General features: G+C 44.7%; 1 protein-coding gene across 6 annotated transcripts in view; it reads right to left on the reverse strand.

The window, feature by feature from the left end:
• Positions 1-11453, reverse strand: part of DAAM1 (dishevelled associated activator of morphogenesis 1) — a 156889-nt gene extending 145436 nt beyond the window's left edge. For 2 of the 6 annotated variants that reach the window (XR_002831847.1, XM_023763243.1), the window contains exon 1: positions 11114-11452. The gene's annotated coding sequence lies outside the window, so the exon portion shown is untranslated. Of the gene's footprint in view, positions 1-11113 lie in introns of all 6 variants that reach the window. The other 4 variants (XR_002831848.1, XR_002831849.1, XM_006099573.3 and 1 more) reach the window with 4 other exon arrangements.
• Between the last annotated feature and the right edge of the window lie 548 nt (positions 11454-12001).

The raw sequence follows: 12001 nt of genomic DNA on the forward strand, positions 1-12001 counted from the left end.
AACAGCAGGGTAGCTCGGTTTCCCAGATGAATTCCAATTTATCTCTAAATATCCAAGCTTGGTCCAGTGTTTAAAGTTCTCAGACCATTCCAGTGTGTCAGCTGGCTCTCACTGAGGCTGATTTTGCCCCCAGCGGACATTGGGCAATGTCTAAAGACATTTTTGGTTGTTACAAATGGGGGAAAAGTTGCTATTGGCATCTAGTGGGTAGGGGCCAAAGATGCTGCTAAACATCTTATAGTGCACAATACAGCCCCACACAATAAACAATTATCCAGTTTAAAATGTCAATAGTGTTGGGGTTGAGAGATCCTGGATTGGGTCATTTGCCAACCTACTGCTGGATAAATGTTTGAAGAGATTCTCATCACAATTTAATGCAGTTTAAAATAGGTTTACCTTTTAACTGAAACTCAAATGCCTTCAAGGGCTAATGAGCTAAAGAAATATCACATAAATAAAGTGACTGTGTATGAGCCACTGGGGTGGGGTGAAGTCTTCGACAAACCAGAGCAAAATGCTCACTAAAATCATTCCATTTTAAGAATAACACTGTACTATCCAAACAAAACATGACAACTGGCTACATCCATCCTGGGTACCACTACTGGTCAAACTGTGGTTTAAAGAGAATTATCAATTTAAACAGAACTAGATGATCACTCAAAGACACTGTCTAGCGACTCTAGCCTCATCACATGGACCTGAGAGTCAGCACTGGAGGCTATTCAATTAAGAAAAAAAGACTACAGATGCAGTCTTGAGGGTTCAGCTCCAGCCAAGAACAGGGTCTCAGGTACATTGTGCTAAGAGCAGGGGCCAACTGATCTCCATTCTAGAGAAACCCAGTGGGTAGTATGCCAATGTTACACAACGCCACGTAAGTGAGGTCATTTTAAGATGGTACCTTTCTCATAAAATTTTCGAATTTTTACCTTGTTCCACAGATGAAGAAAGAGGTCCAGAATGTTTAAAATTGCCAATATTGCCCTGGCAGGTTTGGCATAGTGGATAAAACTTGGCTCAGTGGATAGAATGCTGGCCTGCGGACTGAAGGGTCCCAGATTTGATTCCGGTCAAGAGACATGCCCAGGTTGTGGGCTCAGTCCCCAATAGGGGGCATGCAGGAGGCAGCCGATCAATGATTCCCTCTCATCATTGATGTTTCTATCTCTCTCCCTCTCCCTTCCTCTCTGAAATCAATAATAATATTTTTTAAAAACATAAAAGTGCCGAGTACCCAAATCTGAATCTAAAATCAACTGGTTTCTTTTTCCTCTGTGCAATTGCAAAGCAGCAACCAAAGGTGAAGGGATTTCATGCAAGGTGTCAAGCATTCCTGACTAAAAACAATCTACACACAAATAAGTTATATGTTAAATTTAAACCTACATAGCATCCTCCTCTTTCCTCATCAGAAAAGTCATTAACACATTTGCCTCAAGTCAGTATTTTACATCTCTTTCCATAGAACAGAAAAATCCAAAGCCGGTTAAATATCCCCAGCCCTCCTTTCAGATCAGGCGGTAGAGAGGAAAGCCAAGTCAGCAGGAACTCAAGAAGGAAGCGCCATCTGAATATCCCCACGTGTATGCATGCTTCTGCTGGAGGAATTCCTGGCCTGAAGAGACAGTATAAACAAAGGCAATCCAGAGGGAAACAAATGATAAGATAAGTGAAACCCAGTAACTCCCTCTGTCCTCCCTTCCACGTACTTCCTCCAACTTGTTCCATCAGAAAAACAATCTGCGCGCTGGAGAATTCAAATGTAAACCTTCCCCTCTCTGCTGCCACAAGCTCCCCATCCTAAGTTAGGAGGTTCAGGGGAAAGATGTGTTTCTCTGTAATGTCAGAGACCGTGGCTCCCCTTATATGGAAACTGGCAGCCTGGGGACAGCGGCTCCCTCTGCCCACAGGGAGGCTGAGAGCCGACTGGCAGCAGTTCGATGGTCCTCCACACTCAAATTACAATCCAAGGCGTGTAGTAGGAAAAGGTGGAGTATGGAAGAAAGGAAGCCTCAGTCATAACCTCAAAAGAAACTGGATCAAACAAAAAAGAACATGTTTTAAATCAGCCTCTTAGCAGAGACTGGCGTAGGCAAGGCAGTTTCTTGCCACAGTTCCTGGAACTTCTGTAGTTGGAAGTGTCACCTACTCACAGAACACCAAGCCCCAAATGGGTCATAGAGGTTTTCCAGTCCGATCCAATCTCTATTCTTAATGTTTAAAACACAAAATATAATGACAGGCTATTCAAATAACCTTCTGAAAACACGATGCAATATCAGCCACCAGCTTCAACTCCAGCACCTTTCATTCCACACTCTGACTTTTAATTAATTTGAATTACCATTGAGTGCTGAGCAATGGGAGGTAGGGATGGTAAGGGTATGGTGGAGAGGGGTGGGCACACCACTAATGCAATCACAATTACCACACACAAACAGAATTAGAAACAAACAAATGTTATTATTGTTTCTTTGGCCATCATCATTTAAATCAAATAACAACTACTATTATAGGGTAACTATAAATGCATTTAAACAAAGTGCTAAATAATTTACCTTGGATAGCACCATAGGATGTTTTCTGTATCCACAATTTCACCAACTATCAAGAGTAAAATAGTGCAAAAAGGTCCTTCAAATGGTTACATTTGTTCATTTCATTTTCTTTAACTTTTTACAATAAGTTTTGTAATAAGTTGTCAGGATTTAGGAGGGGCCCAAGTCTGACCTTGTCACAGAACTGCAGGTCCTAAATTAAGTTGTGTTTAGACATGTCACTACTTGGTTTTTACCCAATTTCTATGAAACATACAAATTTATGCCTAGACACATATGAACAACCTGACTCACTCGGTGAATGATGGTGACCACTATCCCTCCCTCTTCTAAGGTGCATATCTGCGGCAGCTTTATGAAAGATAAGCACCGAAATGGCACCAAAACACACTAATGACTTCAGTCACACCCCCAAGAAAGGGAAAAGACAAGGCTTATGGGACTTGGACAAAGTTTTAGGAAATGTCCCCTAGTCCTGACCCAGCCGTGATACCTGTCAGAGCATATAGTTCCTTGGCAAACTGCCAGCAAAGCCTTGCCTCTAACTCATGGGTTCTGAAAAAATTAAGGACCCCACACACATCAGTTCAGTTTATAACATGGCACCATATTTGCCCCTAGTGGTAATGGCCATGCACTGATACAGCCAGTGTACTATCTACTCTCCTCTGTAGCCAAAAGCATGATGAGTTAAAAAAAAAAAAAAAAAAGTTGACTAGGATTACAGGTGCAGTTTGTGGCTCCAAAACAAGTCAAACTAACCCATGCCCTTGACCTGGTTTGTACGTCACTAACAAACTGAGCTTAGCCAACAAGCCAGAATATTAGAACCCATCTCAAAAACAAAAGATGGACATCTGTATTGCCCACACAATGGCCAATGCTCAGATGTGGGCTATCTACCTTTGGAAGTCTAAATTCAGAAAGTCCATCAGATGGGCAACATTTGCCAAACTCACAGATTTTTTTTTTTTTAGAAATGAGAAGGACAAAGACCCATTTAATAGGTGACCCTAATTGTGTACCTGGGAGAAACACAAGTAACTTTCAACTCTAATTCTGGTGCAATATATAGAACAGAATGAGCTCAGGTTGTTACTAAAGGTGAATGACATACTTAGAAAGTGTAACAAGATGAATGAAAAAATAAAAAGTTTCTGAAATCAATGTCTGGTGAATGAATATTACGTTTGAGTAGCCTAATGACTAACAAATCTTTTGTTTTTATTGTCCTTCCCTTGCAATATGCTGTTAGGGCATAAGTTTTCTATTATTTCCCTAAATGACACAGTTCATGTTTTAGTAAATTGTCTTCATTAATTATTGTCAAAGTGGCACAATATTCAGTATTAAGCCAAAAGGAAAAGATCTATTGTAAGTCAGGAAATCGCACCAACTACACTGGAACTTGAACTTGCTTCCCTAGTTTTCCACTCTAAATTCACAATAGTGACTGTGGATTAAAAGAATTGCAATTGTATATTTGGCACCAAATCTGTTCCACTATAAAAATAAATAAAAGTCTTTCTTCTAAGGTGGAATAAAACAGTTTAATATCTAAGAATACCCAATATTGGGTTACATGTTTGACTACTGCTAGAGTTTTCATTATTTTCTTTTCAGAAAAGCTTTTACAATGTATGTTAAAAGCAACAGGGAAGAGGGAAGCTAAGAAGTTATGAAAGTCTTAACTCTCCAGGCAGGCTCTGTGGGCCTGTTCTGGATAAGGGATTCAGATAAGGGATTCAACCTACTGAGAGGTTATCTCAGTTAATAAAGAGGGACTTGACTGGGAAGGCTCCGAATAGATTTGGAATATAAGAGCATTTCCTTTTTTGAATAACTTGCCTATCATTCACATAGCAAACAGAAGGGAGTTCAAAAGTTTTATCACTCAAATAAGCAAATGCACCATTTTTAATTTCATGCAACATTTCCAGAAAAACCAGACTATAAGATACCGTTAAGTGTAGAAGCATTTTTACCCTCAATCAACCCAGCATTTATTGACTTAGCACTATTTTAGAATTAAGAGATGCAAAGGAAGTTGTGGTTCCCCAAATGGATGGAGAGTAAAGAATATGATATGTAGGAAAACTAAAAGCAAGATAAGAGTGTAGGATGTAAAGAACTAGACTGCCTGGTCTAGTTCTGGGTCCCTAACTTGGTCTGCTACTTATGCCAGTGGTGTGAATTGAGCTAGGCAAATTCCTTAACTTCTTCATGCCTCAGCTGCCTCACCTGTAAAATGGTGGTAATAATGCCTATTTCATAGAGTAGGTGTGAGGAACCAATGATTAAGCTCGTGTCAAGTATTAGGAAGAGCTTGGCACAAGGTAAGCACCTCACATAGCTGGACTATTAGTTACACATTAGCTGTAAATGTTAAGTTGTGTGGTCAGGCTAAGGGCTCTGAGAAGGAAGGAGCAGAGGCGGGTGGTGAAAGCTGAAAGACAGGCAGGGAAGGCTTCCTGGAAGCTGTGGCAGTCCAGCTGGATGTGAAAGCACAGGGGAATTTAGACACTCAGAAGAGTGCACATTCCAGGTGAGGGAAGCCATTACTGCAGATGTTCAGACAGAGGAAAAACCAGGCGTGCTTAATCATCAGCAAGGAAAATAAGCTCATCAAAGTTGCTGAGGATGAATTTGGTAACCTCAGTTTACTGGGGGGAGGGGAGTTCTGTATGCTTGTTGCTGTGCTCCTAGGATTTCCCATTTAAATCATTTTTAGACATGTGTACTATGCAAACTCACTCTGAAATGCTCAGTTCTCTGTTCCTGGAACAGTGGAAAGGATGCCAGAAAATAAAAAGGTAAACACTTTTTTTTTTTATTTTTTTTGCTCCAGAAATAGTCTGCTAGAGTGAAATGTAGGTCACCAAAATCAACTTGCATCTCATCATCTGTTTCTCTTTCAGTGGGGGTACTAAGTGGTGGCTTGGAGGAATCCGGGGGTGGGGGACAAAGATAATCTTCAATTCTAATCTCTACCAGCAGCTCTCAGCCTCTCTAAACACAATCTACATAAAAAGACAGTACACGACCTAGCCGGTTTGCTCAGTGGTTAGAGTGTCACACACAGACTGAAGGGTTGAAGATTCAATTCAGGTCAAGGGCATGTACCTGGGTTGCAGGCTCCATCCCCAGCACCAGTGGGGGGAGTATAGGAAGCAACCAATCGATGTGCCTCTTTTACATCATGATTCTTTCTCTCCCCCTCCCTTCCACTCTCTCTCTAAAAAAAATATATATATATATATATATATATATATATATATATATATCTTGGGGTGAGGATCAACAATAAAACAAACAACAACAAAAGACAGTACACTTGCTAAATGACTGTAACTTCAAGAAAAGGGTAAAGGAGGCCAAATATATTGTGATGGAAGATGATTCGACTTCGGGTACACAATGCCATATACAGATCATGTATCATAGAAATGTACACTTGAAACCTATACGACCCCATTGACCAGTGTCACCTCAATAAATTTAAACAAACAAACAAATGAATTAATTAATTAAGAAGTATCCTCAACCCCAGCCTACCCCACCCCGCCCTGCCAACATACAGAAACTGCCCTCCTTACCTATTTCTTTTTTTTTTTACATGCAATAAACATTAATATTTCAAGAAAAACTATTTTAAGTGTAATAATGGTACATGCAATAATCCAGGCTCTATGTGGTCTCTACTTTCGGTCCTCGGGTGTCAGGGTTCTTTCCTGCGAGTTTTCCGTTGATTATTCAGGAAGTTTTTCTCATGTCTTTCCTTTTATTAATATTATGTCATATATGGCAAAACACCAGCCATAATCCTATTCATTTTCTGAAGCCATCCTTACCTATTTCTTAAATGTTACTTGTGCTATCAGTTCCCTCTAAATCGAGTTCTTGGGAAAACCACTAAGAACTGATGCTATGAGTGTTTAAAATATATATTCATTTAGAAGTTTTCCTTTAATACCAAGTTTGAAATTGTAATGTCTAAATAATTGACAGTAGTCCACACTCCTTATTCAAAGAAAATTCACAAACAAAATAGAATTTTCATTTTGACTGGTGCCCCCCTAGAGATTAAACAAGGTAGCTAACATAACTTGACAAAACTGCTTTGTTTCCTGCTATATAAGGGATAGACTTTAACACTTAGAAATGCCCAGAGCATGATATGAAGCTAGGAGAGCCCCACGGAAGTTACAAGCTCTTGTGATTATTTCCTGAACCAAGCACCTAAGGTTCTCAGTGGTACCTTTTTCGTTGGAAAAGCTTATTTCCCCTGATCCAATAGCTGTAACTTTTTAAGGGATTTCACAGAACTCAAGATTCTCAAGCCAAAGCCACTCTTTATACCATCCCCCAAATGTTTACAAAATGAAGCACTCTCAATCTTAAGTATATTTTGTTGGTAAACACTTTATTTGTTCTGACAACTATACTACCAACAACAAAAGCAGCCTTTTAAACAAAGTAGCTCAAATAAAACCACACACAGATATAACACAACACATTCTTAACACCCAGAGCGTGTCCACAAAGCAGGAAAGCCAGGATTCAAATTCCTTGGCACCTACTCACTGAGCTCCTGTAGGCACCACCCAAGGACATGACCCACCACACCCTCTTCACTATCACACCTCCTCACTAATTTATACTTCTGAAAACCCACAGAACCTGACTTACCAGATGGTAACAGAATGTTACAAATATTGGACAAATGGCTCCCACCCTATTCCTCTATCAGGTCAGCCAGCTGATCCTGTTTATAGAACAACTCCATCCCAGATGAGAGCGCTATTGTCTAGCTGTTGTACCCAAGTGGTGCCCCAGGAGCCATTGGTGGCCTGGCAAAAGCCTCTAGTTATCTTTGTCTTGGTCGCTCTCCCTGTTCTCCTGTCATACACCTCCTGGGAAAGTTACTAGTATCTGGGCCAAGGATAATACAATGGAGAGAAATCTAGAAACATCTGGTTTGGGGTAATAAGAATTGTATTAAGAATTATAGGGGACCCTGGCCAGGTAGCTCAGTTGGTTAGAGCATCATCCCAATACACCAAGATTTCGGGATCAATCCCCATACAAGAATCAACCTATGAAGCCAAAACCGGTTTGGCTCAGTGGATGGAGCGTCGGCCTGCGGACTGAGGGGTCCCAGGTTCGATTCCGGTCAAGGGCATGTGCCTGGGTTGCGGGCACATCCCCAGTGGGAGATGTGCAGGAGGCGGCTGGTCGGTGTTCCTCTCTCATCGATGTTTCTGACTCTCTCTCTCTCTCCCTTCCTCTCTGTAAAAAGTCAATAAAATATATTAAAAAAAAAAAAAGAATCAACCTATGAATGCATAAGTAAGTAGAACAACAAAATCAATGTTCCTCTCTCTCTCTAAAAATCAATGTTAAAAAAAAAAAAGAATTGGGGGTAGGGGGGAGGGAAACCTCTGTGGGTGAATGTATTCCAAAAGCAGATAGTTGCAAAATATGTACATTTCAAACACATGAAAGGCCTTTTATACTTCAAGTCACATGCTACACAGGAATTACGGCTTATGCCGAGATGCAACTGCTTGACAGGAAGCTATGAGGAATATTACAGTTGCTGACAGAACTATGAGTGGAAAGGATACAGATATTGGATCTCTAATCATGGCTCAACTACTTAATATTGATTCTGCAAATATTTATTAAATACCTACGTGGACAAGCACTGATTTAAATGCTGGAGGGACAGGGATAGACAAGACACAGACCCTGCTCTCAAAGACCTTAGAAGAGTGAGGAAAAATACCCATATCTTGGAATCGGTGTCAGAATTATAGAGAGGCAGAAAGTAAACAGATAATTAAAAGAAATTTTTGTTTCAGTCAATGATAATCTAGGGCAAAAATAAAGAGTAAGTGATATCTGATCTCATTTCCCCATGAGAAAGGATCTACCTACTTAAAATGAGTTGATGAATGTCAATCACCCAGCACATAGCATCCCCACGCATTCACCTGCACACAAATGCACATGCATAGACTCTCACAGATACACACTCCCTCCTCCACCGCCCCCTTCCGCTTAACAGCAATATCTGGGATAATACACCTTGGTATAAAATGAAAGCAGAAGGGAAACAAAATATTTGTGTAATCAATTACACTTAATGAAATCAAGTTGCAAATAACTGCATTCAAAAAAGGCAAAACCTAAACAATTGGAACATAAAAGAACAAAGAGAAGTCAAGATACTGTAACAGTATTAGAAATACTATAAATAGTGCCCTAGCTGGTTTGGCTCAGTGGATAGAGCATTGGCCTGTGGACCAAAGGTTCCAGGGTTTGATTCTGCTCAAGGGCACGAACCTTGGTTGCGGGCTCTTCCCTGACCCAAGCCCTGGTCACATCAATGTTTCTCTCTGTCTTTCCCTCTCTCTTCTACTCTCCCTGAAAATATCAATGGAAAAATATATCCTTGGGTGAGAATTAACAAAAAATAAAAATAAATAAAATAATATAAATAGTAACATAGCTGCCTTGCACACTTTGAAGACTTGCCATGTATAGCCCGGTTATTTTGCCATCCAAGTGACGCTTCGAGATATTAACCCAAATGCCACAGTGGTAGAAGCTTGGTTTAAACATTCATCTCCATCTTTCTTTAAGAAAAATAAAAGACAATGACCAAGTCCTTAGAGTCACAGGATTTTCAAGAATCAACTTTAAGAAACCTGCTGTACCTTCTCTCCACATCACTCATGACTGAGGTCCCCAGAGGTAAAGGGTTTAACCCCAGAGTGGGTAGCCAGTAATGACAGAGCTGGTAGGGCCCAGGGCAGGCTCCCTAGATCCCAGCCCAGCATGCCTCACTCTCAAGTGCCTGCATCCTCTAGGCAGGCTTTTAGCTTTTATCAGAACCACAAGGGATGGCAGTGACTTCCAGAATTCAATTTCAGTTAACACTTGTCCATAAAAACTTCCAGTTAGTTGCACCTAGGTCACACTGAGGACCTTTGCTGGTGGCCAGAGAGCTCCCACATTGGGAAAGCTCCCTCCAACGCTGTAATTCACGGGACTTGGAAAAAGAAGTAGCTAGCCTGAAAGGGGAAAGATCTTTCCATTGCAATTTTCAGAATTTGCCTCAGGAAAAAGGCTCCAATTATTTCTGGGGAGGGACGAGGTACGGGCAATCTGAGAGAAAAAGTGGCTAAGAACTGTGTCCAAGCTCTTTACACGAAAATGGAGCGAGCCCAGGGCTGTGAAACCGGTGAAGAGCAGAGAGCAGCTGGGCCCAGGGCGAGCATTTGACCACACTCACTGGCCACTCCCTCCCAGCTGCCCGCAGAGCCACATCGAATTGAAACAGCAGTGCGAGCAGTTAAGATTCCGACGGCAGGAGTCGCCATGGCAACGGGATTCATCTTGCGGACAAACTCCGCTTCCATTCACTAGGTCCTTCTGGAGCCTCAAGAAACTACCAGCTTCGCGATAGCACAACGGTCACGGGTGGCATTTGCTCTTGATGGTCACCTGGGGGTGATGGGGGGCAAAGAGGGGCGGGGTTGGGGAAAGTGGGACGTGGGCATCTTATTGCTGGGCCCAGAACACCCAACCTCAGGCTGCGAGCAGCTTGAGAACAGAGCCATTAGCAGGGTTTGATCAGCGAGTGAGCAAACGAAAGAATAAGCGTGCTGGGAACCGCAAAGGAAACCCAGGGGACGGTACGGAGTCCTCGGGCCGCGCGCACGTCTTCCATCAGAAGGCAAGCGGATCACAAGTCGTAGAATTCTCGGCCCCAGGTGGGAAAAGCCGTTACCGCGCCCTCCTCCCAGACAGAGAGCCTTATCGTTAGATTATGCGACACCCCCCAATGCTTTACCACCTCCCACCCGGGGCTCCGGGCAGACGCTTCACCCCAGTTCAGGTGCTCTTCGTGGAGGGAGCAATCGGTGCAGGGGGGACCCAGGTGCGCCCTCCTCCGAGGGCCGGGGGGCGGGAGCGCGCCGCGGGGCCTGGAACCCGGTCAGCGGGCGGCAGCCTCCCCCTCGCCGCTGTCCGCCAACACCCCTCGCTCCTTCCGCAGCAGCGCGCGGGTTTCCCCTCCTCTCTTTTGAAACCTTTAGCTTACGACTCTGCCTGGACTGCAGTTCTCCCATGCCTTCCACTAAGGGAAGGTGCCCGGGGTGGCGGGGGCTCCGCGCGGAGTCCTTCCTTCCCTGTCGCCACCTCCGATTCCCCCTCAGGATTCTCCCTCTAGGAGCCTCCCCTCCCGGCCAGCAGCTCCCGACAGCGGCAGTGCCCGCAGCCCAGGCCACGACCCCCAGAATCCCAGCCCCCGGTGACTGCGGGAAGACGGCTGTACCGGGTACCCCGCCGGCTCTCGAGGCATCCGAGCGCCTCTGAAAGAAAGGAGGGAGGGACCCTCATCTTCTGGGGCGCCTTCCTCTGGGCTCGCCTCTCTTTGCGCCGTGCTTGCAGCCATTTTCCCAAATCCAGCTTGGCAGCCGGGAGCTATCTAGGTCCTGTTCCCACCCAGACCCAACCTGAAGGACGGGTTTAATATTTACCTACTGGTCCGCGAGCTCGGGGGAGGCAGCCGGAGGGTGCGCCGCGAAGCCAGCGCCCGACCCGAAGAAGGGCGCCCACCCCCCCGCCACCGCGCAGTGCCACTTCATGAATGAATGCGGCGGGCGAGGCGGCACGTCCCCCCTTACCTGAGCAGCCCCTGCATGCTGGAAAGGCGGCTCTGCGCTCCGGGTACAATGGGATCCGGTTAAACAGTTTCCTTCACAGCCGCTCGTAGGTTACCAACTCGCAGGTGACATCACTCCCTCCTCCGCTGATAGGATGCAATGTGGCGCCCACTGCGCATGGACTTCCCTTTCGGCCCCACGGACTCCTGGGAGTTGCAGTCCAAATCTCCCAAGAAGTACCTGGGTAGCTATGCTACTGGGGCTAGCAGAACTACACTTCCCGGCGCATTCCTCGGCCTCTTTGTCTCCGCCCCTAGTCCCGCCCCCAGAGGGACCCGCCCCCTCCCCGCCCTCCAGCCTTGCAGTGGTAGCGGTGGTCGTGCAGAAGCTAAATTGCGGACAGCGCGGGCGGGGGGCATCCTGTGGTCGTGCTCTTTGACTTGACCTCCACTCGGCCGGCGGGGGCTCTGAGGGCCCCAAATGCTCCGGGCTAGTGCGCATCGGCCAGGCAGCTCCGATCAGCCCTGCCCAGCTGGAAACAGAAGATTAAGTCTTTCACTGCCTTCCCTTCGCGTAGCAACTAATTAATAGAACGCATGGGTTTCTGGGTTAAAGGCAGTCCTGGAATTCCCCCACGTCCCGGAGGATGAGGCGAAGCCCACCCCGAAGGAGAGGAATAAATCCCCGCGTGCCCCCACTTGGTACAATTTATCTTTCTGTCTTCTCTTTCCTTCTCCCATTTAACGGAGTTCGCGGGGAACA

The sequence above is a fragment of the Myotis lucifugus genome, unplaced genomic scaffold (genome assembly GCF_000147115.1).
Source record: "Myotis lucifugus unplaced genomic scaffold, Myoluc2.0 scaffold_278, whole genome shotgun sequence".
Taxonomy (NCBI): domain Eukaryota; kingdom Metazoa; phylum Chordata; class Mammalia; order Chiroptera; family Vespertilionidae; genus Myotis; species Myotis lucifugus.